General features: G+C 56.7%; 1 protein-coding gene across 4 annotated transcripts in view; it reads left to right on the forward strand.

Annotated features, from left to right (window-relative positions):
- Positions 1 to 23,946, forward strand: part of SYTL4 (synaptotagmin like 4) — a 1,339,985-nt gene that overhangs the window by 598,883 nt on the left and 717,156 nt on the right. The gene's annotated exons all lie outside the window — the stretch shown is intronic.

Consider the following 23,946-nt stretch of genomic DNA (forward strand, 5'->3'; position numbering starts at 1 on the left):
ATTTACACTTTATTTACTAACGAAACCCAAAAAAACATATTAAATTGAAAAAAATAAAATTGTCAAAATGTTTTCGACATAATGGTCATTCAAAAATATGTTTTCGGGAATATGACTGGATACCCTTAGGGGCCAATTCATAGAATTCGGCGCACAAGCGGCGCACGCGGCTGGCGCACAGTGTGCGCGTGCGGTAGGCTGCGCCAGCCGCGTGCGCCGAAACACATTCAGGCGCACAGCGTATTCATGGATTCCAACATCCACAACCAGCCGTGGCGCAGAGTGGCGCAGCGACCCTGCAGCAGCGTCAGTTACGCCCCCAAGAACGCCCCTTGCGCAGGGAAAAGCCATCAAAATCCCCAATCCAGCGCAAAGGGCAGCAGCAAACGCAGTGCGGGGAGCGTGTATTTCAGGGGTGTGCGGGTGTCCCCACACGCGATAGGCCTGGGTACGTGTATTACAGGGGTGCGCGAGAAATTCTACACGCGATTAGCCTGGGTACGTGTATTACAGGGGTGCGCGAGAAATTCTACACGCGATTGGCCTGGGTACGTGGATTTCAGGGGTGCGCGAGAAATTCTACACGCGATTAGCCTGGGTACGTGTATTACAGGGGTGCGCGAGAAATTCTACACGCGATTGTGCTGGGTACGTGGATTTCAGGGGTGCGCGAGAAATTCTACACGCGATTGGCCTGGGTACGTGGATTTCAGGGGTGCGCGAGAAATTCTACACGCGATTAGCCTGGGTACGTGTATTACAGGGGTGCGCGAGAAATTCTACACGCGATTGTGCTGGGTACGTGGATTTCAGGGGAGCGCGAGAAATTCTACACGCGATTGGCCTGGGTACGTGGATTTCAGGGGTGCGCGAGAAATTCTACACGCGATTAGCCTGGGTACGTGTATTACAGGGGTGCGCGAGAAATTCTACACGCGATTGTGCTGGGTACGTAGATTTCAGGGGTGCGCGAGAAATTCTACACGCGATTGGCCTGGGTACGTGGATTACAGGGGTGCGCGAGAAATTCTACACGCGATTGGCCTGGGTACGTGGATTTCAGGGGTGCGCGAGAAATTCTACATGCGATTGTGCTGGGTACGTGGATTTCAGGGGTGCGCGAGAAAATCTACACGCGATTGGCCTGGGTACGTGGATTTCAGGGGTTCGCGAGAAATTCTACACGCGATTGGCCTGGGTACGTGGATTTCAGGGTTGCGCGAGAAATTCTACACGCGATTGGCCTGGCTACGTGGATTTCAGGGGTGCGCGAGAAATTCTACACGCGATTGGCCTGGGTACGTGGATTTCAGGGGTGCGCGAGAAATTCTACACGCGATTGGCCTGGGTACGTGGATTTCAGGGGTGCGCGAGAAAATCTACACGCGATTGGGCTGGGTACGTGGATTACAGGGGTGCGCGAGAAATTCTACACGCGATTGGCCTGGGTACGTGGATTTCAGGGGTGCGCGAGAAAATCTACACGCGATTGGCCTGGGTACGTGGATTTCAGGGGTGCGCGAGAAATTCTACACGCGATTGGCCTGGGTACGTGGATTTCAGGGGTGCGCGAGAAAATCTACACGCGATTGGGCCTGTGCGAGTGGGGCAGTGTATTACGTAGGTGTGCGGGAAGTTGAAGAGGTGAATTGCCAGTGTGGGTCCTCCCAGGTCTCCCCTCTACCCCCTCCACGACCTCTGCAGGCAGCCCACACCACAGGGGACTACCCTGCACCCCTGGTCATGTCCCGCAGGCAGCCCATCCACCATGGGCATGCCCCCCAGCCAAGCCACATGTCCCCTTGCACCCCCACCCCCCAGCAGGCCCCCACTCATGTCCCCCTGCACCCCCACCCCCCAGCAGTGCAGGGGCAGCCTCCACCAGGCCCCCACCCATGTCTCCCACCACCCCCAGTCACCAGCCACCAGGGGCAGCCTCCACCAGGCCCCCACCCATGTCCGACTCATGTCTCCCAGCACCCCCACCCCCCAGCCACCAGGGGCAGCCTCCACCAGGCACCCACCCATGTCTCCCAGCACCACCACCCCCCAGCCACCAGGGGCAGCCTCCACCAGGCCCCCACCCATGTCTCCAAGCACCCCCACCCCCCCAGCCACCAGGGGCACCCTCCACCAGGCCCCCACACATATGTCCCCCTGCACCCCCACCCCCTAGCATCCAGGGGCACCCTCCACCTGGCACCCACACATGTCTCCCACCACCCCCACCCCCCAGCCACCAGGGGCAGCCTCCACCAGGCCCCCACCCATGTCTCCAAGCACCCCCACCCCCCCAGCCACCAGGGGCAGCCTCCACCAGGCCCCCACCCATGTCTCCAAGCACCCCCACCCCCCCAGCCACCAGGGGCACCCTCCACCAGGCCCCCACACATATGTCCCCCTGCACCCCCACCCCCTAGCATCCAGGGGCACCCTCCACCTGGCACCCACACATGTCTCCCACCACCCCCACCCCCCAGCCACCAGGGGCAGCCTCCACCAGGCCCCCACCCATGTCCAGGAACAGAGACTTCCATGCTGTCATGTGTGCAATCTGCACAGGGCTCCCCATGTCACATTCAAACACATGCAACAACCATGCGGTTCACACATTACAGGTCGCACATGCATTACCATGATGTCCCTGCACACATACATGCGTACATGGCCTATGTCACACATACAGGCAGGTATCAGACAACCAGCACACTGCAACATGCCCTGTCTCACACAGCAATGCTTGGCCACTTACCGCTCAACTCCAGACGGGTCTCCCTCTCAAGGACCTGGGCGTGGAGCGCTGGGTGTATGCGTTCCAGGACCCTCAACTGGATGGAACTCATGCGGCCCCGGCCCCCCTCCACAAGGCGCCGGGCCTTCATGAGGGTCCTTGACCTCAAGTCCTCCCAGCGCTTCTTGACCTTCTGGATGTTGCGGGTTGCCACCCCCTCCGCCTCCTCTCCCGTCCTTCCCTCTTGGCGCGGGACGATCCGAAGAGGGCATCATACTGCCCCAGGACTTGCTCCACCAGGACACCAACTTCGGTGGCAGTGAAGCTGGTGCCCCTCTGCCCCTCTGCCCCTCTGGCCGGGGGTTGCAACTGGTGTCAGATGTGGATGTGCTCCACATGGCAACCCCAGGGGCAGGAGTGGCTGACCAACTGGGTCCTGGGGCTGGGCTGTGGAGCGATGTCATTTGAGTCGGGACTCTTCTGTACCAGCAGGGGTGGACACAGCAACTGGACCCCTGCAGATGGCTGATGTGCAGGCACCAAATGGCAGGGCACGGTGGCAGCAGGCAGGCAGGCAGGCAGGCAGCAGCAGATGGCATGTGGGAGGCTGCTTGGGGCACTGGGGGCCAGTGAAGTGTCCTTCTCGGCAGGAGCGCGGTCTTCCGTGCGTTTTCGCGTGGCCAGCTTCATACGGAGTGATTAGGAACGTGAAAAATCTGCACGCTGCGTGTAATGCGCGTAAGCGCGCGTGAAAAACTGCACGTCCGCGTGTAATAGGAGGAAAGGGCCCATGCATAAGCGTGCGCGCGTGAAAAACTGCACGTCCGCGTGTAATGCGCGTAATCAAACGTGAAAAAGTGCACGTCCGCATGTGACTTGACGCGCGCGTGCGTTTTCCCTCAGCACGGGTTAAAGGTGAGCGGGCCCAGCAGTTCGCTGTACGTGCCTTTCGTGGAGACCGACGTGTGTTGCTGCTTCCAGTTGTTTCGCGCGCCATCTACTTCACAGCTCTCAAGGACGTATCTCTTCTTTTGGCGGGGGTATTGGCTACGCGTGTTTTTCTGCATCGCGCTAGTCAGACGGTGAGTCGCAAACGCTCCTTTTCCCACTGCGGGTGCCCCTGTGTATCGCACCCATTTTCGATGTCATCGTAGCCTGCGTGTCCCACGCGTACGCGTTATACGTGTTACTGGGTGCCACCGCGTACTGCGGGAGGTTTAATCCACGCACGTAGGCTGCAGGGTTGCGTGCACGGTTTTACTGCAGTTTTGGGGTGCCTGAGCGTTGCGTGACCCGTCAACACATCACCGGGGTCACATACAGCCTTGCAGGTGCAGGGGGGCTGTTAACATCTTGCTTCCCACCCCCTTCACCCCAATTGCCCAGGTCAATTGTGCTGTACACCTCCCATTGGCACCACTCCATCTGTGCCAGCACTATAACATCTGTGCCATGGTAGGGAGGCTACCAAAGGTGAGGGGCGCCTCAGCTGGGCGTCCTCCTCGTGGCGGGCGTGGTCGGGGACGTGGCCGTGGTGACCAGGGAGTAGGGGGACTCCAGGGTGTCCAGGGCAGCCACAGAGGGGGAAGAGGCAGGGGTGCGCCACTTGAGCACAATGTTGTGCCATGTGTCGGTGCAGCCATGCCACCACCCCCTGTGGTTCAGGGGGATGCAGCTCCTGCATCTGGCACTGGCACCCATATGACCCGGCAGTCCGTTCCATCGACTGCCACGGGCCCAAGGGTAGCGGTAGCTGCAGGTGCAGTTGTGGACACCGCCACCCAGGCTCAGGGTCTGCCAGCGCAGGCTGCGTTGGCACTTGAAGAGCCCTTGGTAGATCTCCAACAGGCCAGGGGGGAAACCATTGGGGCAGGCCGGGCTGCTCAGACCAAGACACGTGTCCCTGGGGCAGTCATGTCATCTGCTGCCCCGAACAGCCGGGTGTTGGCAAGTGCAGGGGCAGATGCACCCAACAGCACCCCGGTTGTGAGTCTGCCAACCAGGACCGTTGCGGTCAATGACCCTGCCACAGCTGATGTTGCTGCGCAGGGTCCATTAGTGGGCACCCAGCTGCCACTGACACAAGTCAGGCCTTTGGTCATCCCTCCACCTGCCACTCCCTCGGCTCAATCCACCCAACCCACTGGCCATACTGGTCAGGGCGGCATTAGCCAGCCAGGGTCTGCGCCACAGTCCAAGAGGAGGAAGGTTGCATCTGCAGCACAGGCTGGGACCCCACACACAGCCACGACCTCCTGCACGTCGAGGAAGAAGCCTTTCTGTAAGCAGGAACTGGACTTCCTCGTGGACTACGTGCGGGGACACAGCCGTGACATGCTAGTGGGTGCCAATAGTCAGACTACGGCTGCCCAACGTGACACCCACTGGAAGCATGTGGCGGAACATGTCAGTTCATTCGGCCATGAGGTGCGCACGGCGCAGGAGTGCAAAAAGCGCTGGAATGACATCAAGCGCAGCACTAAGGCCAAGCGTGCCTCAAATTACAACTTGACTCTGGTGACTGGCGGTGGGCCTGCACCAGAGGAGGAAGAACTCACTCCGCATGAGGCTCTCGTTGCGGAGTTCATACCACCAGAATTGGCCGAAGGTGTGGGAGAGATGCTGGACTTTGATGCCCAGTCCAGTGAGTGTTGATGCGTAGTTGTTGAGGACGTGTGTGTTTCACATGTGGGATGTGTTGTGCATGATTGCTGCTACATGTGACCTGTACATGGTTCTGATGTGTAAGTAATGCAATGCCACCGTCATGCATGTCTCCTCTGCCTGCATGCGGGACTCCATGTGGCCATGCTCCCTTGCCCCTCCTCCGCCACTCTGCACCCCAGTTCCACCTTTGCACTGGTCTGCTACATTCTTGCCAATGTGTAGTTTCATGTTCATGTGTCCTGTGTAGATGCTAACTTCCAGCTTAGAAACTGCCAGACATATGCCGTGTGGTACAGCCTTAGTACTCGATGCAGGGCATCCCACTTGTACTGTGCATGGGTCAGATGTCCCGCAGGGACATGAGTGCCCATTCATGCTCCATGTGCATTGCACACATGCCCCTATGTGTCCTTGACTGGATGATCACTGTAATATGAGTCCTTGGTTACATACATTGCCTGCCATATTATCGGCCTCCCCATGTCAACTGTGGCTCAGTCCTGCGTTGCACACATGTTTAGGCTCTGACAATCTGTGTGGCTCACAGGCCTCAGCCTGTTCAATGGCCAATGACTCTGTCCAACTCCTGTCGTGTCTTCTACACACGTGGCCGGCCTCCGGATCTTCCATCATGTGTCCTGCCCACTGTCCCAGCATCATTTGCAGTGTTGTAATTGAAATCACATTAAGCTGTTGATGCCAGTCAACACTGCTTGTCAATACACAGGTGTATGGTCAGCCTTTTGATACCATGCCAGGCATCCCTGCTTTGGTACTGGGGTGGAGGGGTGCTTGCCTTCTAGACATGGTACACATTGAATACACAATGCACGTGATGTCTGATTTTGACATTGCACTGCCTTCACATTTCCTGGCACACACCATGGAGTGCTTGTACATGTAGGTAGTGAGTGGCGTACACATTTTCTGCACTGCATAGACCCACTTCCATGCAAACTGCCACCTTTCAACAGGTCTGATCACAGAAGCTATTCTAAGTAGACCCAGCATGCATGCAAGGTCATATGTTGTGTGTCACATGTCTGCCAGATGCCTTTGCTGTCGGTGTGTGTGTGTGTGTGTGTTGTGTGCTTCTGACATGTGTACTGACCCTTTCCTCTCTATTTTTCAGGTGATGACGCAATGGATGCAGAGGATGGTGTTGTCATGCCAGACACAGGGTTGGTAAGACCACATCAACCCGGCACTAGTGGGGGTCGTGGGGTGGTAGGCCACGAAAACCCCCAAGTGCTGCAGTCCATCCTGTCTCTGGCTGTCTATGAGTCCAGCCTTGATGACGACTCTGACGTCCATGTTGAGTTGGATGACCATCAAGTCCATGTGTCAGGGGTGAGTGATTCTGATGTGGACACTCCTCTGTCTGCGACCCCTGCACTGAGGGATCAGACAGTCTTGGTTCCTCCGCCCGTGGTGGATCGGGACGCAGGGTCACCCTCCACACCAGTCACTGATGTGCCTGGGACATCACGTCGACGGGGGCATGTAGTCGTGCAGCCGCAGGCGGTGCCAACACAGCGAGGACCCCCGGTCCTTGGGTCCCGCAGGGGTCAAGCCCGGCAAAGCGGTCGCCGCGCGCAACCGCTGTATACTGAGTGGGAGCAAGACATGACTGCCAATTCAGAACGGCAGGGGGCAGCAATGGAGAACATCGCTGACAGCATGGAGCGTGTGGCCCGATCTGTGCTCCCCCCTGCTAGGCAGGTGCTACTCCAGCAGCAGGCGGCACGGTCCACGGCCCGCTCACTCAGGCTGGGCATGGCGGCCTCAGACAGGGCACGCCAGGCTGAAATGTCGTCTCTGCGTCAAGCAATTGCTGCTCACGCAGAGGCGCACATGGATGCCCTGAGGGAGGAGTATGCCTCCCTCAGATCCACTCTGGGTGTCCTTATGATGTCCCAGAGGCAGCAGGCAGAGGAGAGGTTTGCACAGCTTGAGCGCACCATCTCGGCTGAGCTACAGGCTTGCCGGGAGGTGCAGCGGTTGTCCAGCCAGGCCTTGCAGGAGGAACTCCGTGTTACACGTGCTACCTTGCAAGAGGAAGCACGTGTATCACGTGAGGTCCTGCATGCAGACCTATGTAACATCGCCACACAGAACCAGGCTCACCTGTCCGGCAGACTTGATGCCGACGAGGGGCAAGCTGCGGCTAGGCGTGGCCAGGCTACTGTGCCACGTCCTCCTTTCCAGGATGAGCCAGACTCGGACGACCATCTATCTCCCACATAGGTCGTGCTGTGAAGGCGTTGAGCCCATGGAGGTATTTTTTTTTGGCTCAGCATCATCGCATGTGGATGTTGAGCAGCACCCTGTACCTCCCCCCTCCTGGGTGCCTCCCCTCCCCCCCGGGTCGTATGTGGCCATTTTTGATTTTTCTTTTAGTTTAGTTAGTTAAGTTTCTGTTTGATAGTTAGTTTAAATAGGTAATGTAGGTTTTCCTTAGTTAGTGTAATTAGTTAATAGTTGAGTTAGTTTAAAATTTGTAGTCTATTGTGCTTACATGTGACAGTGCGGTGCCTTGTGGTTTTTGAAGGCATCCACTGTCTGTTCCAGCTGGGCCCTTCATGGTTGTCTTGTGTATGTGTTTGCTGCTTGGGTACCTTGACTCACATATGCCACTCCTGCCTCCCTTATCCATGGGCTCGCAAGGATGGTTCGGTGTAACAGATTTTTACACAAGGGCTTTGGACTGTCATATCTGTGGCATGTCTGGTGCTTTTTGACTTGTGTTGACACCCCTAGTGGGGATGATTTAGGTGTAATTGTCCACTGTTCAGCTTTTGCTAGATGGGGCGTGTCATGATTAATGTGGACATTGATTGCTATGCATTGTGTATTATGTTTCATATCTTTCCTGTACACGTGCTTGTTGCAAGTCATGCTGTAGATAGTGTTCCACACTTTGGAGGTGAAAGACGGACTGATGGTGTGATTTGTGATGTGACTCTCTGACATGGTCAAGTAATGAGATGCCTGATGAGACACACACAGATCACTTTGATGCATTAATCATGTGTTTCATGCACTTTCTGCAGGGGGATGAGGCATCAGAGCACCTTTGCCAGCAGACATGGCCCATTGGACGACCTAATTCCTGACCCGTTTGTTGGTGCCCACATGCACATGTGTGCACAAGCAGAGCTACAGTGATTGCAGACCCACATCCTAGAACTGCTGACATGTTCCAAGCAACTCCAGGCAAGGTGAGCATCACAGGGGGGCCACGAGACAGCAAAGCTTGCACCAGGCGAGTTGCACGTGCAGGCTTAGTCACAGCACTGAGGGTGAGCTTAGACAAATATTGGTGTTGAAGCACAGAATGCAGCTCAGATGTGTTTGTGGACTGATGGCTGTTGATAGTAGGGTTGTCTGGGACACATGCGGGGGCAGTGGCACATACCCTGCGGTACACCAAGGTTCTTTGAGGCACTTGTATCAACCATGTAGCCTTCCAAGACATGGAAAGGGGCAGCTCACAGGGACATACAGCAAGGGACATACTCGGGTGCAGTGCATGTCTATTCCACGTACTTCATGATAAATGCACTGGCAACTTTGTTTTGGTCATGGTGGTGCGCAACTTGATCTGTAGTCATGGCTTGCCATATGGGTCTGTCTGCTTACCCAGGGAACATTGCATGTTGTGTGAATTGTGACACATTGGTGTTCCATTTGCCACGCACCCACCAGCGGCTGACTTACTGCATTGACTGTGAATGACCCGTCACAGGGTTGATGTTATATATGGGTACGAAGCATGGAGCACAGATTTTCTGTTTGTAGAGGTGTATGTTGTTATGGGGCATGTTTTGTGTTGTGTTTTTGGGTAATTGGCATGTACTGGTTGCTGACTGTGTCTCTCTTTGCAGCATTGCAGTGCTCCTGTAACCGGACCTGAGAGTGCGCAGGCAGGAGGCCAGCACTCAAAACCAGAGCTAAGTGTCTTGTTGTATTTTCTTACAAACTGCCCTGCATAGGCTTGCTGGGGAGTGTACTGATGCATGGATGTATGTGTGGTCCTATTTGGTATGTTTTTTACCCTAATCACCCTTGATCCTATGCAATTTCGAAACCTGTACCCTCTACCCGGTGTTCCTGCTTCCCATGCCTATCCAAGCAATGTTCCCTGACCCTCTTTCCCCACTGGGGTTGCGGATGCCTGTGTAAGCCCCGAACTTGCAGGCGCCAAAACCCTAGAGGGGGTGGTTGGTTCGTACCACTCCTGAGCCTGGACTACAGAAGGCCATGACAATGATGTCCAAGTTTGTTTGGATTGTGCATGTGTTCATGCAGGTTGTACATTTTCGTGCATTCCCTGGTTTCATGTGTCATTCCTGCTCCCCTCACCTGCCACGCATTCCAGTCATCCAGTGTGTCTACACCTGTCCAGACTGCATATCCCTGAACCTCTTTCCCCACCAGGATCTCAGGGGCCTGTGTGAGTTTGACCTTGCAGGCACCCGGGACATGGTGTGGGTGGTTGTTTCATGAGACTCCAGCGCCTGTACAGGGGATCTGTGACAGTACACATCCATTCATGGTGCATCATCCTATGTCATGTACCACACATGTCTCACATCCAGTCGTGACATTGTTTTGCTGTGCTACCTTGGTTGTTGCATCATTGTGGTAGTACTTGGCCTTTGAGACGTACTGCTATGTCAAGTCATCTACTGGAGGGTGTTTGGGTTCCTTTTCATGGCTTGGATTATGTGAATTTGGAAATGAGTGTGGATTCTGAGGGTTCAGGCATCTCTTTACACACAAGGTGGGAGATGGACACGAAGGGTAAAGGTGATCCTGTGGCCAGGTGGGAATGAGGGTTGGAGGCTCCATGACCCAGGTGCAGTTGTTCAGTGGGTCATGGTCATTTGCGAGGGGGGGGGGTTGTTGTTGATAGTTGCGTTGCCCTGCAGTGTGATGGGAACTCTGACATTGTAATGTTGTTGTCCTATGTACATGTTGTGTTCTGCTGATCAATGCCTGTTCATGTGTTGTGTTTTCCTTTCAGGTGCGAGGGGATAGTAGTGGTTTGACATGCTGGGGTGTACACATGGTGGATGTTCACATGTGATGTGTAGGGAACACTGATGGTCACTTGAGTGCACATGCATATGTGGAGTGCATGTCCTTGCAGAACCACACACTTGCACTCGGATGCACTCCATGTGCTCCCACCCTTGCATATCCACGTGTACACTGTTTGCCTTCTGGTGGCCACTGTGTCCCGCCAGCACATGTTCTGTGACCGATTATGGTTCGAGTACATGCCTAATTTGATGTTTGATGTAGTCTGTCACTTAGATGTGATGCTCAGGGTGTGCATCACACGCAATGGCTGTTCACTGTGCTGTGCGCTGAGCAGTGTGATGCAGGAGTAGGACATTGCACACATGAGCTGCAGTGTTCATTTTGCAATGCATCATGTGCATATAGCCAGGCATTCATTGTGATGTTACGTCTACGACAGTTGTAATGCTTAGGAATCGACTTATTTTTGGTGGGACATTTTGTTGGTCTGTCATTTCATCGGATTCCGGGTCAGGCATCATTGTCCGATGCCACTGTACATTTAGGACATGGAAATGTGTACCTTATCGTTACTGGGTCGGTGTATGGGTATTGCTTGCCATGTCATGTTGATGTTTGGGAGGGTTTGACTGTCATGACAGTGATGGCCATGGCCTGTTTTGCAGGTGTGTGTGATGCACACCTTGCATGTCCAGGTCATCCGCTTCTCAGAGCAACTAGCTGGGGGTAGGTTTCTCTCCGCAGCAGGGCCCTCCCCCTCAAACCGACTTCCTGACTTGACCTTGAGGGGAACCATCTCCAGTTCAGGAAGCACCTCAAGACCTTCCTCTTTGCTTCTGCTTACTCTCTGCCTCTCCCTTGCAGAATTCTTCACTGGAACTGCACAGGAGCTGCAACTGGGCCACTCTCACCAACCTCGGTCCCTGGCCCAGCCACTGTCCACTTGCACTGCCACCCTGGCAACCCCTGCACTGCAGTACTGTCTCTCTATCCCTACAGCCCTCCCTTCCCAGCACTCGTCTGCACTTACCTTAGCAGTTGCCACCAGGCGACCTATGTATTATTGTTTGGCCTACTTCCCCTGTACTGGACTCCACCCCCCCCCTTGCACTTTTCCCTTCCCCCTACCCCTGCACTTGCACAATCACAATGACACCTGGCCTAGTAGTACCATTCTCTGTGTTCCCTTGTTCCCCCCCCCTGCCTCATTGTGCCTTGTAATACTTGTGTATGGCTCATGTCACATGTCATATGTGTGCATTTTGGTTGCACAGGATAGCTTGTGTTTAAGTAGCTAGGGATGCAGACAATGTGGCACTTCCATGGCAACTATCTCAGGGTGGTAGGGTTGTGACAGTTGACTGTCACTTTGTCATCATCGATTGTCACCTGGTATGTGCCAGGCCTGTGTGCACTCCGCAGGGGTGGGAGTTTAGGTGAAAAATGTGGCCACAAGCTGGGTCCGGGCTACCTCGCCACGTGCCCTGTCCCCTCCCATGGGCAGCGCCTGTGCCTGTGGTTGGGGATGTGGGGGCACCACCACGTCCACCGGGACGCCCTGCCGTGTTGCAACATTGTGCAGGACACATGCTGCCACAATGATCCTGCACACAACTGCTGGTGCATAGAGTAGTTGCCCACCAGAGCGGTCAAGGGAGCGGAAACGTGACTTGAGCACTCCGAATGTGCGCTCCACTATGCCCCTGGTTGCAATATGGGCAGCGTTGTATCTTACCTGGGGTGGTGTGGTGGGGTTCCGGATTGGCGTCATCATGTGGTTGCTCAGAGGGTAGGCACTGTCCCCTGGGGAGGTGATAATTGTTCAGATTAATGGGGTTGGTATATTTGTCTGTGTGTGACTTGCATGCATGTGCAAGGGCATTTGTACTCACCTAGGAGCCATGTGTCACCATGCTGCCCAGCTTCCAGGGCCCGGCTCAGGGCGGACATTCTGTATATGAAACTGTCATGGGTGGAGCCAGGGTAGTTTGCATACACAGAGGTGATGATTCCCTTTGCATCGCATACCACCTGTACATTGATGGAATGCCAGTGCTTGCGGTTTCGGTAGATGTGCTCAGTGGCCCTAGGTGGACGTAGGGCCACATGGGTGCAATCTATGGCACCGAGCACTTTGGGGAAGTGTGCCACCCTGAAAAAATCCAGGACAACGGCCTGCCTTTCTGCGGGTGTTCTGGGCATGTATATGTGCCTGCGGACTGAGGGGCGCGCTGTCATGATTGCCAGTACCTGGTGTAGGCAGCGTGACTGCGTGGCCTGTGAGACCCCCCCCACTATGGCAGTGGTCCGCTGAAACGACCCAGTGGCCAAGAAATGCAAGACATTGAGCAGCTTCTCCAAGGGGCTCAATGCTTGGGAGCAAAGGGTGGGGGATGTGAGGTCATCTTCCCACTCCCTGACCAGGTCTAGGATGATATGGGGTGGAAACCTATACCTGCCGTAGACCTGGTCGTCAGGCATCCCAAAAAGGCCTGTCCGTGGTGCAAAAATGCGTGCCCTGGCTATTCTCCTCCTGCGGTGTCCCACAATCACTGCAGCAACAAATGGGGCATTCATCGTCGCTGTATATACGCGTTTGTTGTTTGCGCGCACTTTTATGCTGGGCGCGGGCGCGGGACGCCTCCGTGTGGGCGGACTCGTTGGTTTCCCGTATTCTGGTGTCATCGCGTGTGATCGGAGGGCAGCGAGCGTACATGCGATTGGCCTGGGTACGTGTGTTTCGGGGTCCCGTGAACTTTCACACGCGATTGGTTGGGATCCACGTGTGTACTGTCATCACGTGCAATGAGGGATACTCCCTCGCACGTCACGTCACAGACGCGCTCACGCGCTGAGGGCCTTTGGTCCAATGAAAATGCGTATGCGTGCAGACGCGCTTACGCGCTAAGGGCCTTTCCTCGAATTACACGCTGACGTGCAGAATTTTCACGTGCCTAATCACTCCGTATCAAGCTGGCCACGCGTAAGCACACGGAAGACCACGCTCCTGCCCAGAAGGCCGAACTACTGCCCCCCAGAGCCCCGAGCACGCTCCCACCTGCCATCTGCTGCTGCCTGACTGCCTGCTGCCCACGTGCCCTGCCATTTGCTGCCTGCACATCAGCCAGGGGTGCTGTTGGTGTGACCACCCCTGCTGGAACCAAAGACTCCCGACTGGGATTCCATCGCTCCACAGCCCAGCCCCAGGACCCAGTTGCCCACCCACTCCTGCCTCTGGGGTTGTCATGTCGGGGCCAACTCCATCTGTGACCACTGACAACCCCCGGCCAGAGAGGCAGAGGGGCACCAGCTTCAGTGCCACCGAAGTTGGTGTCCTGGTGGGGCAAGTCCTGGGCCAGTATGATGCCCTCTTCGGAAGTTGCCGCGCCGACAAGGAAGGACGGACTCGGATCTGGACTGACATCGTGACTGCCATCAACGCGGAGGGGGTGGCAGTCCGCGACTTCCAACATGTCAAGAAGCGCTGGGAGGACTTCAGGTCCAGGACCCTGACCAAGGCCCGGCGCCTCTTGAAGGCAGCGGATGCCAAGGGGCGCCGGGGCCACTTGTCGGAAGAACAGATGAGGGTCCTGGAACACATATCCCCAGCGCTCCACGTCCAGGTCCTTGAGAGGCAGACCCGTCTGGAGTCGAGCGGTGAGTGTACATGCATCCTGATTGTGAGCAGTGCGTGTGGTGATTGTTCAGTAGTGTGCAGGTTGCACATCTGTTTGTATGGGGTCGAGTATGGGTGCGGGTGTACAGGGCCGTGGGGCTGACACATGCGAGGGCTGTAATGTGTGAGACATGGATGGTGCCTGTGTGTGTGGGCTTGCATGCCAAATGCAGTTGTGTGGGCACACAAGTCTGTATGAATGTGTATGTGAGTAGACATGTCCGTGATGTCACGCATGTATGTTGTTTTCAGCTGATTGTATCAGCGCTGTGTACATGTGCATGTGTGTGTATTTGACAAGGGTGCAACAGTGATGCAACATGGATGCATGTGACAGCGGTATGTGGAAGCCTGATTGGCAGATGTGACATGGATGCCCGTCTGAACACTGCGACACTTAGCAGAGGTGTACACATGCATGCAAGTGTGGTGGTGTGTGTACATGTGTGGTGCACTTCCTGTGTTGCATGTGATGTCTGGCTCACCTTTGCCTGCTGATGCTGTTGTATGTGTATGGATGGTGTTGGCAGTTGCAACATGGCTGTGGTATGGCTCGTGTGTGCAAGTTGTAATGACATGTGTGTTGGGGATTGTGATGACATGTCAGAGGTTTGCCAATGCCACTCATGTACTACTTTCATGTGTGTATGTGTACATTGTACAGTGCCCTGATGCCTGTGTTTTGTTTCTCCCTGTCTGCAGCGTCAACTGATGAAGAGGGCGGAGAAGGTGCTGTGGAGCACAGCGGCGGGGATCCCACCGCCAGCCGGAGACGCAAGGCCCGGCTCCCCTCCCAGGTTGTCATCTCGTCGGGGAGTGAGGAGTCCGGTGCCGCGTCCCAGGCCGCAGCTGCCGGGGGGAGGTCCAAGAGGCGGAGGTTGCAGTTGGACTCCTTGGCAGCAGAAGGGGCAGCTGGGACCCCACAGGGCCCAACGGGGGAAGATGGCACAGAGTCATCCAGGTTGGTGGGGGGTTTGGTGGAGGAGGAGGCCGTGCAAGCACCGGAGACGGGGTCTGGGGGTGGGGATCCCACTGGTGCTAGTGGTGCAGTGCAGGACCAGGGACAGGAGGCAGCACAGGCCGCCGCGGAGGTGCCTGTGTGCAATCCTGTCCCTGATCCTGTCCCTGCATCATCTTGCACCAGCAGGGATGCCCATGTCCAGACCAGTTTTCAGGCAGGGGATGAGCTGACGTCAACTGGCCTTCCCCTGCCTGCGGACGTGGCTATCCAGGCCCGGGTTGAGCCTGTCCTGGCTGGAGTGGCGTTGCGTCAACGGGCCATGCGAGGCGACCTGCAGTCTTTTCATGAAGAGACTGCAGGTCATCTCGAATGGCTCGTTGACCACGTCAGCCTGCTGGGACAGGTCACCCAGGCCGGATTCCTCCGTCTGATGGGGCTTGCCACGACCCCCTCCTCAGCTGGACCCCCTACGCGCCAGTCGTCCTCTGTGCCATCTTCCCACCCATCAGTCACCTGGGTGCCCTGTGGAGCTGCCTCTGACGGTGCGGCCAGGCTGGTGGAGGAGGCATCCCTGCCACAGTCGGGAGTCGGACGTCCAGCAGGGGTGGCCACGTCAACGACTGCACCCCAGCCGGCGGAGGATGTGCAGGCAGCAGGAGGCAGTTCAGGGGCAGAGGCACAGCAGCAGCAGCTCCATGGTGGGAGCCATGAAGGCTCGGGGCCTTCGACATCGGAGGGGCAGGCATCGGCCGGAGGGCAGGAGGACCCAGGACAAAAAGTGTCTTCCGTGTGGCAGCGGTTGGGCCACGCCATAGATGCGGAGCGGCAGCGGGCGGAAGAGGCACGGCTCTCAATGGTCAGGGCGGAGAACTCCATGCAGAGGGCCCTGAGGCGGGTCGAGTGCCTCGAGGCAATCCGCAGGGCTTTGGAGGTGGACACGTCGACGGCCCTGCGGACCCTCGGGGCCATGGAGGAGGACCGCCTCCGGGACATAGAGGAGGAGTTCGATGATGCCCTGGCCCGGCACATCCAGAAGTGAGCCGTGGAACTAGCCCGCTGCCCTTGTACATAGTTATGTAGGTAGTGTTAAGTTTCATTTTTGTTTTTATTTCATTTGGACCTTTTGGACATTGGCCACATTTTTGTATATAGTTTTTTTTATTGGTTAGTGTAGTTAGTTAGGTTTCCTTTATTTTGTTGGGATGATGGACCCTGGCTTCTTGCTTTGTACATAGTTGTGGACTTGTACATACTTTATTTTTTAACATTATCCATGGATCAATGGCTTATGTTTTTTTTTCACATTGGATTTTGTTTGGTGGACATTGACTTTGTAGTACATTACTTTGGATTTCTATATTCTTTGATTTTTTCTTTTTTTTGGACGGACATGCTTCTTTTCATTTTTTCCATTCACATTTCAGTTTCTTCATTTTTGTTTCTATTCATCTTTCCTTTAATACATTATTTATTTGTTGCACTTCAATGTGTGGTGTCTCATTGTTTTCATGCATTTCATGTTATGTGTTTTGAGATTCACTGACACCCATTGGGTGTATGTGAGGGACATGTGTTTGTTTTGGAACTTGCAATTGGTGTTCTGTGATGTAATTGCAGAATATGAGTGGGTGGATGCAATACTCGGGTGGGTGTTTTGCATTTGGGGGCTGACCATAGAGACCAGGGATCTGGACTGTGATGACATGTTGGGTGGGGAACATGAGTTGGACATGGGTGGGGGCCTGCTGGCAGGTGCCCCACAGTGCTGGGGGGTGGGAGACATGAGTGGGGGCCTGGTGGAGGGTGCCCCTGGATGCTGGGGGGTGGGGGTGGTGGGAGACATGTGTGGGGGCCTGCTGGCAGGTGCCCCACAGTGCTGGGGGATGGGAGACATGGGTGGGGGCCTGGTGGAGGGTGCCCCTGGATGCTGGGGGGTGGGGGTGGTGGGAGACATGTGTGGGGGCCTGGTGGAGGGTGCCCCTGGATGCTGGGGGGGTGGGGGTGGTGGGAGACATGGGTGGGGGCCTGCTGGCAGGTGCCCCACAGTGCTGGGGGGTGGGAGACATGGGTGGGGGCCTGCTGGCAGGTGCCCCACAGTGCTGGGGGTGGGAGACATGAGTGGGGGCCTGGTGGAGGGTGCCCCTGGATGCTAGGGGGTGGGGGTGCAGGGGGACATGAGTGGGGGCCTGGTGGAGGGTGCCCCTGGATGCTAGGGGGTGGGGGTGCAGGGGGACATGAGTGGGGGCCTGGTGGAGGGTGCCCCTGGATGCTAGGGGGTGGGGGTGGTGGGAGACATGTGTGGGGGCCTGGTGGAGGGTGCCCCTGGATGCTGGGGGGGTGGGGGTGGTGGGAGACATGGGTGGGGGCCTGCTGGCAGGTGCCCCACAGTGCTGGGGGGTGGGAGACATGGGTGGGGGCCTGCTGGCAGGTGCCCCACAGTGCTGGGGGGTGGGAGACATGAGTGGGGGCCTGGTGGAGGGTGCCCCTGGATGCTAGGGGGTGGGGGTGCAGGGGGACATGAGTGGGGGCCTGGTGGAGGGTGCCCCTGGATGCTAGGGGGTGGGGGTGCAGGGGGACATGAGTGGGGGCCTGGTGGAGGGTGCCCCTGGATGCTAGGGGGTGGGGGTGGTGGGAGACATGTGTGGGGGCCTGGTGGAGGGTGCCCCTGGATGCTGGGGGGGTGGGGGTGGTGGGAGACATGGGTGGGGGCCTGCTGGCAGGTGCCCCACAGTGCTGGGGGGTGGGAGACATGGGTGGGGGCCTGCTGGCAGGTGCCCCACAGTGCTGGGGGGTGGGAGACATGAGTGGGGGCCTGGTGGAGGGTGCCCCTGGATGCTAGGGGGTGGGGGTGCAGGGGGACATGAGTGGGGGCCTGGTGGAGGGTGCCCCTGGATGCTAGGGGGTGGGGGTGCAGGGGGACATGAGTGGGGGCCTGTTTGAGGCTGCCCCTGCACTGCTGGGGGGTGGGGGTGCAGGGGGACATGCGTTGGTGGGCAGTAGTGCTAGTTGATATGTGGGTTGGCTGGTGGGCATGGCCATGGTGGATGGGGTGCCTGCAGGACATGTGCTGGGTAGGCCCCTGTGGTGTGTGCCACCTGCAGGGGCCGTGGAGGGTGTAGAGGGTACACCTGGGAGGACCCACACGTGCAATTCATGTGTGCTGCTCCCCGCGCACCCCCGAAATACACGTACCCCGCTCAATCGCGTGTGGAACTTCCCGCGCACCCCTGAAATCCACGTACCCGGCCAAATCGCGTGTGGAACTTCCCGCGCACCCCCGGAATACACGTACCCCGCTCAATCGCGTGTGGAACTTCCCGCGCACCCCTGAAATCCACGTACCCGGCCAAATCGCGTGTGGAACTTCCCGCGCACCCCTGATATCCACGTACCAGGCCGAATCGCGTGTGGAACTTCCCGCGCACCCCCGAAATACACGTACCCCGCTCAATCGCGTGTGGAACTTCCCGCGCACCCCTGAAATCCACGTACCCGGCCAAATCGCGTGTGGAACTTCCCGCGCACCCCTGATATCCACGTACCAGGCCGAATCGCGTGTGGAACTTCCCGCGCACCCCCGAAATACACGTACCCCGCTCAATCGCGTGTGGAACTTCCCGCGCACCCCTGAAATCCACGTACCCGGCCAAATCGCGTGTGGAACTTCCCGCGCACCCCTGATATCCACGTACCAGGCCGAATCGCGTGTGGAACTTCCCACGCACCCCCGGAATACACGTACCCCGCTCAATCGCGTGTGGAACTTCCCGCGCACCCCTGAAATCCACGTACCCGGCCAAATCGCGTGTGGAACTTCCCGCGCACCCCTGATATCCACGTACCCGGCCAAATCGCGTGTGGAACTTCCCGCGCACCCCCGGAATACACGTACCCCGCTCAATCGCGTGTGGAACTTCCCGCGCACCCCTGAAATCCACGTACCAGGCCGAATCGCGTGTGGAACTTCCCGCGCACCCCCGAAATACACGTACCCCGCTCAATCGCGTGTGGAACTTCCCGCGCACCCCTGATATCCACGTACCAGGCCGAATCGCGTGTGGTACTTCCCGTGCACCCCCGAAATACACGTACCCCGCTCAATCGCGTGTGGAACTTCCCGCGCACCCCTGAAATCCACGTACCCGGCCAAATCGCGTGTGGAACTTCCCGCGCACCCCTGATATCCACGTACCAGGCCGAATCGCGTGTGGAACTTCCCGCGCACCCCCGAAATACACGTACCCCGCTCAATCGCGTGTGGAACTTCCCGCGCACCCCTGATATCCACGTACCCGGCCAAATCGCGTGTGGAACTTCCCGCGCACCCCCGGAATACACGTACCCCGCTCAATCGCGTGTGGAACTTCCCGCGCACCCCTGAAATCCACGTACCAGGCCGAATCGCGTGTGGAACTTCCCGCGCACCCCCGAAATACACGTACCCCGCTCAATCGCGTGTGGAACCTCCCGCGCACCCCTGATATCCACGTACCAGGCCGAATCGCGTGTGGTACTTCCCGCGCACCCCCGAAATACACGTACCCCGCTCAATCGCGTGTGGAACTTCCCGCGCACCCCTGAAATCCACGTACCCGGCCAAATCGCGTGTGGAACTTCCCGCGCACCCCTGATATCCACGTACCAGGCCGAATCGCGTGTGGAACTTCCCGCGCACCCCCGAAATACACGTACTCCGCTCAATCGCGTGTGGAACTTCCCGCGCACCCCTGATATCCACGTACCCGGCCAAATCGCGTGTGGAACTTCCCGCGCACCCCCGGAATACACGTACCCCGCTCAATCGCGTGTGGAACTTCCCGCGCACCCCTGAAATCCACGTACCAGGCCGAATCGCGTGTGGAACTTCCCGCGCACCCCCGAAATACACGTACCCCGCTCAATCGCGTGTGGAACTTCCCGCGCACCCCTGATATCCACGTACCAGGCCGAATCGCGTGTGGTACTTCCCGCGCACCCCCGAAATACACGTACCCCGCTCAATCGCGTGTGGAACTTCCCGCGCACCCCTGAAATCCACGTACCCGGCCAAATCGCGTGTGGAACTTCCCGCGCACCCCTGATATCCACGTACCAGGCCGAATCGCGTGTGGAACTTCCCGCGCACCCCCGAAATACACGTACCCCGCTCAATCGCGTGTGGAACTTCCCGCGCACCCCTGATATCCACGTACCCGGCCAAATCGCGTGTGGAACTTCCCGCGCACCCCCGGAATACACGTACCCCGCTCAATCGCGTGTGGAACTTCCCGCGCACCCCTGAAATCCACGTACCAGGCCGAATCGCGTGTGGAACTTCCCGCGCACCCCCGAAATACACGTACCCCGCTCAATCGCGTGTGGAACTTCCCGCGCACCCCTGATATCCACGTACCAGGCCGAATCGCGTGTGGTACTTCCCGCGCACCCCCGAAATACACGTACCCCGCTCAATCGCGTGTGGAACTTCCCGCGCACCCCTGATATCCACGTACCAGGCCGAATCGCGTGTGGTACTTCCCGCGCACCCCCGAAATACACGTACCCCGCTCAATCGCGTGTGGAACTTCCCGCGCACCCCTGAAATCCACGTACCCGGCCAAATCGCGTGTGGAACTTCCCGCGCACCCCTGATATCCACGTACCAGGCCGAATCGCGTGTGGAACTTCCCGCGCACCCCCGAAATACACGTACCCCGCTCAATCGCGTGTGGAACTTCCCGCGCACCCCCGAAATACACGTACCCCGCTCAATCGCGTGTGGAACTTCCCGCGCACCCCTGATATCCACGTACCAGGCCGAATCGCGTGTGGTACTTCCCGCGCACCCCCGAAATACACGTACCCCGCTCAATCGCGTATTTTACTTCCCGCGGCGCCACTTTTTTGATGCGCTGGGACTCTACCGCCTGCCTTCGTGTGGCGGACGTGTTTCAGCTTGTGCGCGGCTTTGGCTGTGCGTGGGTTTGCCCTATTCCATTCCATGGATACGTGTGGTTCGTGTGCGTGTGGGCGTTACCTCTGCTTCCGTGCAGTGCATCCCCAGTTACGCCCTTATTTTCGCGTGTTGTTCCCCATTCCGCGCGTTACGCCCCATGTCCCGCCCACTTTCTGCTGTGTGCACTGAGGTTGTGCGCTTTCACTGTGCGCGTCGCGCACCGTCGCGCATGCCTTTCGCGATGTTGCAGTGACTTGTGCGCCATGCACGGGTTTGGCGCACATCGCGCGGTGAACACGCGCAGGGACTTCCATGAATCGCACGCGTGCGCCTGTTTTTTTCCGCTTGCGCCTGCTTGCGCCTACTTGCGCGTAGATTTTCGGCGCACGTTTGTTCCATGAATCGGCCCCTTAATCTCATACCCAGCCATAATTATGTCTTATACCAGCATCTACCAATACATTCCTTCATGGGGAAGATCATCTGCTGATATTTGGAGATCGATGAGGAGGGTGCCCCATTGTAGTTCCAAGGCATCAGAATCCTCCCCCGTGCTTTGCTCATATATCATTACCTTTTCCACAGTGACCCGTTTCAGTAGGTCTTGGGACCATTGACTTACCAGAGGATATTTTAGGGCCTTTCCACAAGATGGCCAGGTGATGCTTTTGCTAGAAACCAGCAGGAAGGCTGCTATTTTGTTTGTGTGCTGCCTTTATTTCTTTTTACCTCCCGGGAGAATTCCCAACAAACGTACTCGAGGTGTGCATTCCAATTGCCTCCCCAGTAGGCTATTCATCATACCAATCACTGCCTGCCAATAGCGTTCTATTGTTGCGCATACTCAAACCATGTGCCAGAAGTCTGCAGACTCCTCTTTGCATCTTGGACAAGTGTGTGGGGCCTTTGCGTTCATCATGTTTAACTTCTGTGGTGTTATGTAAACTCTGTGTATTTCGTGAAACCTTAGTGATTTTGGAGCACATTTTGGACCATGTTTTGTCATCAAGTGACATTCCTAAGTCCCGTTCCTACTTATCCGCGACTTTTATGGGGGGGGTAGCATCCCGCTATCTTGTAACGCCGCAATACAATTATAGAAAGTCTATTTCCAAAGCCAAATCAAAATTCCTTGGGGATAAGATTGAGAAAGCTACTAACAGACTGTGAGAACCTTTCAAATGTCCAATCCAGTCATTTGATCGAATACAAAGTATCGAATGACAAAAAGTTTGAGTCAAAAGGATCGATAAACAATTTTTCTAATGTTTCTTTTTTTCCATTTAATATAGTTTACAAAATGTTCTTTTTTAAAGAAAACAAGGGGTTGGGGGGGGAACTCCCCCATTAAAGAAAAATGCATTCGATCATTTTTTCCCAACCCTTTTGACTCAATTCCTGGCCATTCCCATTCGTCAGCATTGGAACCACAATCCACAGAAGCCTTAGGGATCAGTGCTGCTTCCACCATCTCAGAACCAGAGAGGGAGGAGGCAGATTGTATTCAGGTGTGCTGCTCCAGGTGCTGCCAATTAGCCTGCCTCAGTACAGGGCAGGGCGGTATTTAAGCAGCTGCCTGCAGGAGCTCAGTCTCTTGCATTAAGAGTCCTTCCAGCACCTTTTTGCCTTGAGCCACGATATTGTATGCTGTTCCTGCCTTATCCTGCTTTTGATCCAGTGCCCTTTCCGGGCTCCCTGCATTGCAGCCGATCACGCTCTGCTGCCTTCTACCTTCAGCCCTTGTCCTCTGGGCTTCCTGCCTTTCAGCCTACTACAGTCCTTTGCAGCCCTCTACAGTCAACGGCCCTGCTCCTCTGGGCTCACTCCTTGCTGCCCTGCTCTTCTGGGCTCCTTGTCTTGCAGCCTGCTTCACTCTGCTGCCTACAGCCCTTGTCCTCTGGGCTCCCTGCCTTGCAGCCTGCTTCCCTCCGCTACCTACAGCCCGTGTCCTCTGGGCTCCCTGCCTTGCAATCTGCTTCACTCCGCTGCCTACAGCCCTCGTCCTCTGGGGCTCCCTGCCTTGCAGCCTGATTCCCTCCGCTGCCTACAGCCCTTGTCCTCTGGGCTCCCTGCCTTGCAGTCTGCTTCCCTCCGCTGCCTTCAGCCCTTGTCCTCTGGGACTCCTGCCTTGCAGCCTGCTTCCCTCCGCTGCCTACAGCCCTTGTCCTCTGGGCTCCCTGCCCTGCAGTCTGCTTCACTCGGCTGCCTACAGCCCTTGTCCTCTGGGACCCCTGCCTTGCAGCTTGCTACACTCCTCTGCCTTCAACCCTTGTTCTTTGGGCTCCTTGCCTACAGCCCTTATCTTCTGGGGTCCCTGCCTTGCAGCCCTGCTCCTTTGGGCTCACTCCTTGCTGCCCTGCTCCTCTGGGCTCTCTGTCTGCTGTCTACTACAGCTCTCTGTCCTGCTCCTCTGGGCTCCTATGGGCTCTCTGCGTTGCAGCCTACTACAGTCCTCTGCAGTCCACAACAGTTTACCTGCACCTTGTGCCATCCGTTATTGCAGCCCCCCCCCTGTTTCCTGGCTGCTGCTCCCTTGCTCTCCTTGTTCCTTGTTTTCAACCCTCTGTTCTTGATCCCCGTCCTTCTCTTCCTTGAGTCCTCTGTCCTTCCCTTAGGTTACCCATTTTAGTTATTCTGCTTTTCCTTCATTTCCTTCTGCTAGTTTGCTCATCGACTTCCTTTTCCCTGGATATTTCTGTTCTTGTCTTCTCTTGTATCGTATGTCGATCCCTTTGTACAGAGCTTGACTGTTGGTTTCCGGCAGGCAACCCCTGCCCCTTCCCTTGTCGCGTTTCAGTGTTAGACACCCACAGCTGTTGTTCCCAGCCATGAGCATACAGCGTGGGCCCCTGTAATAGCAATCTGTGCAGAAGGCTGGAGTTTCCTAAGGTCCGTGGAACACTCTTTCCCATTTCTGCATGCACCCC

The sequence above is a fragment of the Ambystoma mexicanum genome, chromosome 5p (assembly GCF_040938575.1).
Source record: "Ambystoma mexicanum isolate Mex_15411 chromosome 5p, UKY_AmexF1_1, whole genome shotgun sequence".
NCBI classification, from domain to species: domain Eukaryota; kingdom Metazoa; phylum Chordata; class Amphibia; order Caudata; family Ambystomatidae; genus Ambystoma; species Ambystoma mexicanum.